A 7,058-nucleotide genomic window follows, 5' to 3' on the forward strand; every position below is an offset into this window, starting at 1 on the left:
TCTCAAAATATAATTAAAATTGGCAATTTCCTTTTATGCGGTTGAACCCACAATGCTACCAGTCTTTGATAATCAAAGCAATTCTGTGATGCAGAAATATTTAAAGAAGTAATTTCAGCACTATCTCATCTATGAGGCCACCCCAACCCATTATTTTTCTGTATATTTACAGTCCAGAATATGGTCCATTGGATCCAGTAGAGTAAGTAGAAAAAAAATTGTGACTTTTTAAATAAAGTTAGAAATGGAAAAGCACAACATTTTTAGTACCTGGAATTGAACTCGGGACCTCATGCTTGCAAGGAAGGCACTTGTACCACTGAGCTATATCCCCAGGCCTAGCACAACATTTGTAAATGTGATGGAACACATGTGGTCTTTCTACTTTGGCTTTGAAGGTGAATGGGATAGAACCATTATGCATTCTAAAAACAATCATGAACATATCTTGCACTCCACTTATGTACAAAGAAGACAATTTTTTAAAGAAATCGTGCAACTTTTAAAATCTGCATAAGCAAAAATATTTAATTAAACAGTATAGTCTTCAAAACAAGATTTTTGCTACCCATGTACACTGAAATAACACAGTGAAGTTACACAAGTGATATGTTACTTTGAAGAACATATACACTCTGAATTTACTGATTAATATGTCAATGGCAATGTCAAGATGATATGTCTATTGCTTTCATTATACTTTAAAGGTAGAGTATGAACCAACATAAACAACTTATTCATTCACTCAAAATAAATAAAATTGGTAAATTATTCCTCCACAATTACAAACTAAGCTCTGATAATGCAGAGAGGGAGAGAGAGATAGAGAGAGAAAGAGAGAGAGAGAGAGACAGGAAGAGAGAAAGACAGGGGAGGGAGAGAGAGAAAGGGAGAGTTGAGAGATAGTTCAAGCCTAAATATGCACAAGTATACTACTATGCAGTATGAAACTTTGGAACACAAGGATTTATTTCGACCCCCAGACACATACAACTTTACTTTTTTCACATATAACTGTGTAAGGGAAAAAACCCACAATTTTTCTGTTGACTACACTCATGCAGTGTACCAACAAAATACTAGATGCAAAAGAGTTATAGACTGATTTGTTTATATTTGTTTAAAATAAACAATAAGTGATTTAATTCAAGAAAAGATTTTTCATATATGTGTATCTATTTACATCAAAATGACTCAAATTTATTTTCTTTGTGGAAGAGTAGTATTCCATTGTAGATAAACACCATGTTTTCTTTATCCATTTGTCCTTTGATTGGTATGTAGGATGTTTCCAAGATTTGGCTATTACCAATTGTACTGCCATAAACAAAGACTGGGCGTATATGAATGTGGTGTGATGCTTTTAAGTTAGGGGGAAGACAAATGGATGTGCCTTTAGGACATAATTTTAAGTGAAATTAATCTGACAGACATGTAAATATCACATTGTTTCTCTAATGTGAGAAACATAGAGTATGAACAAGGACCAAAATTGAGCATAGATATTGGCAAGTAGGACAAAAATGTTTAAATTGGAAGGGGATAAGGAAGGGGACTTGCAAGGGAAGAGAGGGAATATGAATGAAATATTTAAAGAAGGAAAGAAAAGAATAAAAACAAGGTTTTATAAATGGAGAGGGGAAGAAGGATTGAAGCAAATGGATAGGAATGATGAAAAAGAATCAAGGTACATTATGTGCAGGTATAAATTCTTTCTGATGAACGTGAATAGTATATATGTCAAAATATACCCACAAAATTAATGAATGAAGACTATTCACATGTAGATGAGCATCCTTTATGAACTTTTTCAAACTTCAATAAAATTCTTAGAAATCAAATTTAAGAACATATTGAAAAGTTTATACAACATGATCAAATTGGTTTGCGTCAAAAATAAAAGAATGGATCAACACATGTACTTTAATGAGTTACACAAATATAATCAAAAATAGGAAATACTTGATCATCTCAGGAGATGTAGAAAAAAATCCTTGACAATATTAACATTTCTATTGTGATAACTGTCCTGAATAAATACGGCACAGGAGTATCTTCTTTCACCATAGTAAGTGCTGTTTACATGGTAAAACCATAGCTGACTCTGTACCACATTGGGAAATCTGAAAACAATTTCTCTAACTTCAGCATGAAGATAAGTGTATGTACTCACAGGATGCAATCAGTATGGTAGTGGAATTGTAACCAAAGCAAATGGGCAACAAAAAATTAAAAGCTGTTCAAGCAGGAAATGGGAAGATAAAATCATCTTTATAGATAAAACTTACAAAGTACCAAGGCCCCCTTTAGATCTCAAAAATTGTGCAAAGTAACAGGACACAAAATCACCATACGAAGACCAGTGCCTCTTCTATACACCAATAATGGGATGTCTGAAAAACAAACCAGGAAACGACCTAATCTACTAGAGTGAAAAAAAGAAAGATAGATGAAAGAAAGGCCTAAACCAAAACACTGAAAACTTTTATATTGGAAATTATAAAATACAGAAGAAAATAATTGAACAATAAAATAGAAATTGTACAGACTTCCCATGTACATAGACCTGGAAAAATCAATATTTTTAAAATGGCAATATTCTTCCTAAATGAGGCAAAGATTCAACCAGTTCTCTTGACATTTTTCACAGGATTGGAAAAGCATCACAAAATGGTTAATGGAGTACAAGACCCTGAAGAGCCAAAGCAATGATGAGTAAAACGAGCAATCTTAGAGGACTCAAAATTGCTGACTTCACCATTACAGAGCCATTGTAACATAATAGTGTTTTACTGGCATAAATATAGACATACAACATGGGAACAGAGCAGAGGTCCAAAAATCAACACATGAATCTTTAGGCAATTGATCTCTCTGCAATTAGCATACTAAAAATATACGTGTCAGGAAAAGTGGGTTTTAAAAAAGAAACAATTTTGGAAAACTGGTTATCCATAAGAAGACAAAAAAATTAGAATTCTATCTCTCATCTGGAAGAAAAATTAACTCAAAATGGATGAATGATATTAATGTAATATCTGAAATGTAACCACTTGGAGGCATAATAGAAGAAATTATAATCTAATAATATTCATAGGATAATTTCAATTATTTTGCATTGAGTTTGGCAACCTTTATGGGCTACACTATGGTATATTGTGAAAAATTTGTCAGGTACTACTGAGAATGTGTATTTGTGTTTTGTTGTATTTGTGTGGAACACTCTATTGATATCTATTAGGTCCATTTATTGAAAGGTTTGTTCAACTCTGACATTGCATTCTTGATGATTTTGTCCAGGTGATTAGTTTAAGTATGTGACTGGGGTACTCAGGTTCCCCACTATGATTGTGTCTCATCTTTTATACCCATTTTCTGTGTTTTATGAAATTGTATGTGGTGGTATTTGGTGCATATAGGTTTATAAGTGTTATATTTTCCTGTTAAATTTTTTCCTTAACCAATATGTAGTGATCTTATTTGGTTCTTTTGGTCAGGTTCTTTATACCTGTGTCTCAAACTCTTCAGAAGGCTGTTCAGGAACTAAAGCTATAGGAAACTCTCACTTCTACACCAAGGACATTGGTTTAGAGAAACTAATGTTTTTTAAAGAAAGCTTCTAAGTTGAAATTTGTACCGTTTGTTCTGCTCCTGAATGCCCCTGGTATCTAAGCTCTGTGATATAAAGTCTGAACTATTTTCCTGTGGTGCTTTAACAAATATTACAAATTATATGCTTAAATAAGAAAATTACATTTTCTGACACTCATTGGAATGTAAATGTTTCAAATCAAATTTTCACCAGATTCATGACTTCTGACTCTGGATATTATCTGTCCATGTTTCCTCATTGTGTTATATCATAGGAATATCTAAAATATATAGTGAAATTGAACCAGGTGTGGGTGGTTCAATTGGATGGCCAAGAATGGAGGTGGCCAAGGAGGATCCTTGCGAGTTCCAGACCAGCCTAGGCTGCAAAGTTTGCTCAAGGCCAACCTTAACTGCATATTGAGACCCTGTCTCAAAAAGACAAAGAAAAAAGATAATGAATTTGAAAAAGTAGACCATCTAGTATAAAAGTCCCCATAAAGAAAATGGCAAGTGAAATCAATGGACACTTCTCACAAAAAGAAATACAAATAGTCAACAACTATACGAAAATATGTTCAACATCTTTGGCCATTAAAGAAATGTAAAGTAAATCAATACTAAGATTTCATTTTACACCAAAAAGACTGTTATAAATCAAGGAATCAAAAAATAACAAATGCTGCCAAGGCTGCTGTGAAAAGACCCCTTTTACATTGCTGGTGAAATATAAACTGAAAATGTCGCTATAGAAATCAGTGTGGAGATTCCTCAAAGCACTAAACTTATAAATTTCTATGGCTCTGCTTTTCCTCTTCTAGCTATCTTTCCCAAAGAGCTAAATGTATCATGCTAAAGTGATACATGCATACCAATATTTATAGCAGCATAATTCATAATAGCTAAATCCTGGAAGCAGCCTACATATCCATCAACAGAGGACTGGATAATGTAAACGTGGCATCTAAGCATAAGGGAATGCTACTTGGTTGTGAAGAATTACAAACTGGAGATATTTGTAGGAAAATGGATGCACCTGCAAAATATAATGGGTTGCGACAAAATGTGCACAGGAGGAGGAGGCTCCTGGGAACTTGGCATAAGTGATTAGATCGAAATGCAGTGCCCGGAGATGCAGAAGCAGATCTTCAAACATTTTCCAACATTTGTTTTTCACAGAGACACCAGACCTTGGATGCAGAGCTTCAGGACAAAATGATGGAAATTTTCTCCATGGACATGGAGGAGGCTTGGCTGAGCTTACTCAAGATTACTGAAGCATCTACCTTTTTAGAAATGATGAAATAGATATCAGACACTGCAGATCCCATCTTCCTTTGCACTGAACCATCTGTAGATACTTACAAGATGCCTCTTCTATTATCTTATTCTTTTTGCAGCTGCCTCTCCTAGTGTGCAACTTGTCTAATGATGACTCTCTTCAAAGTAGGAGCACCAGAGTTTACAAGGATCCCAAGACCTACTACAATAACAGGAAAACCAAAAAGATGTCAAATGTTTCATACAAGAAAGGACAGGAAAGAAACATCTGTGCTATCAATGTAAGTGATGCTTGTGCATGGGACAGGGAGCTGACACGTGTGAAGACTGCTCTGGGTGTGACAGTTGAAGCAAAGATTCCTTATGTGGTAGACATTTGTTTGTGTTTACACTGTAGTTCCCATAGGTTATAGGTTCTGATATTATCGCTCCAGATTTGTAAGCAAGGACGCTCGATGTGAAAATGTGTCTATTCTAAATGTAAAATATATATTAAGAATTTAATATTTTATGTTATTATTTTATGTTCCTATTAACTACACATTACATAATATAAGAATAACCTCCTGACACAACAGTAAGATCAATGAAATGTGAAAAGACCAGGAAAGCAAAATTTAATACTTTATATTATTTTATGTCCTTTTTAACTATACATTGCATAAGATCATAAGAACCTCCTGACACAATAATAAGACCAGTGAGATGAAGAAGGCTGAGAAAGCAAAATACATTTGTTCTCAGTGTAAATGATATATGTGTATGGAATGTTTTGTGGTCCTGTGTTAAGACTGCCTACCTTAGATTTGATAACTGAAATAAACATTATTTCTAGATTGCAGTTGGTATTTTCATTGCCTGTCATACAGATATATACATTTCTATTGTTCTTTTTTAGACATGTTACAGCAATTACCAAACAAACAGAAAGAAACAAAGGAAATATGTATATCTGTATACACAGGATAGCTAAGATAGCTGTACTACTGATTTCTATTGATTTATTAAAAGGAACAGTTAATGTTTAATTGTTTGATCAATCTTATGTGCTTATATTTGCTTATCTGAGTAAGCAATTTGAAGATGTCATTGTGTAATACAACATTGTCAATTTCCTATCACCTTGTCTGAAATTCTGTATTGCTTGTATTGTTTTTGTGTTATTTTGCAAATGTATGTGTGGCTATTAATATGTTTTAATTCTTTATCCTTAAAATAAATAAAATTTCGATGCTTTTATATAAATAAAAAATATTAAAAATGCAATACTTTATCTTTCTGATATTTTCCTTTTAGGCACTCATTGCTTACTATAACAAAACTTTTATAAGTACTAATTCATCAATAGAAATATACTAAAGAGTAAACATGACTTTGACATACACATGTTTATAAGACTTTGCAAGAAAAATGCTTTATGCTCCACTGAAATACAAGAGTACTTGTTATCACATGTGGTCAGCTGACCCCAGGATTCAAAAGATAATGTGAGAAGGAATTTCTGCAAAAATAGATTCAGAAACATTGAGAGGCAAACTTGAACAAGGAAATATTAAACTGATTATCAAAATAAACTATAGTCAGCATATTTAAGATATAGTACTGCTTGCAGGGAAAACTGTAACAAAACATTTAAGAAAACTCTGTAACATGGCAATTCACAGACAAAAACCATGAGAAATGTCAGTAAAAATGACCAAGAAGGTCAAGTGGTGCATAGGATAAATAAAACCAAATCAAACTTAAGCACAAATATAAGGATTAATTGCAGATTTTATGGGCAGAACAAAAAAATTTCAAAAGAAAATTCAAGGTGCAAACATAATTTTTACAATAATTACCTAATTTCAGATTACTAAAGAAATGAATCAATTGATAATTGAAGTAAATCTCATGCTTTAATGTAATATGTAACTGTAAAAACATGGTAGAGGTTTGGTCCAGAGCCATTAAGGTTCTTAGGGAAAACATTTTTTAACTTAGAAAGATTTCTTTCTGTTAGAATGTGTTTTATCTCTAAATCCATGTAGAGAATTTCTATCTGGTCTTAACAAAATTATGTAACACTTGGGGGCAAAGATGCAGCCCAGCAGCCCCGCACCAGAGGCCAAAATGGAGAAGACCTCCATGGCCACCATGACCTTCCCCTTGGTGCTGTGGTACACGGGGAGGAAGGTGACCCACAC

This window comes from Chinchilla lanigera, unplaced genomic scaffold (genome assembly GCF_000276665.1).
Source record: "Chinchilla lanigera isolate Chin_1 unplaced genomic scaffold, ChiLan1.0 scaffold00221, whole genome shotgun sequence".
NCBI classification, from domain to species: Eukaryota; Metazoa; Chordata; class Mammalia; order Rodentia; family Chinchillidae; genus Chinchilla; species Chinchilla lanigera.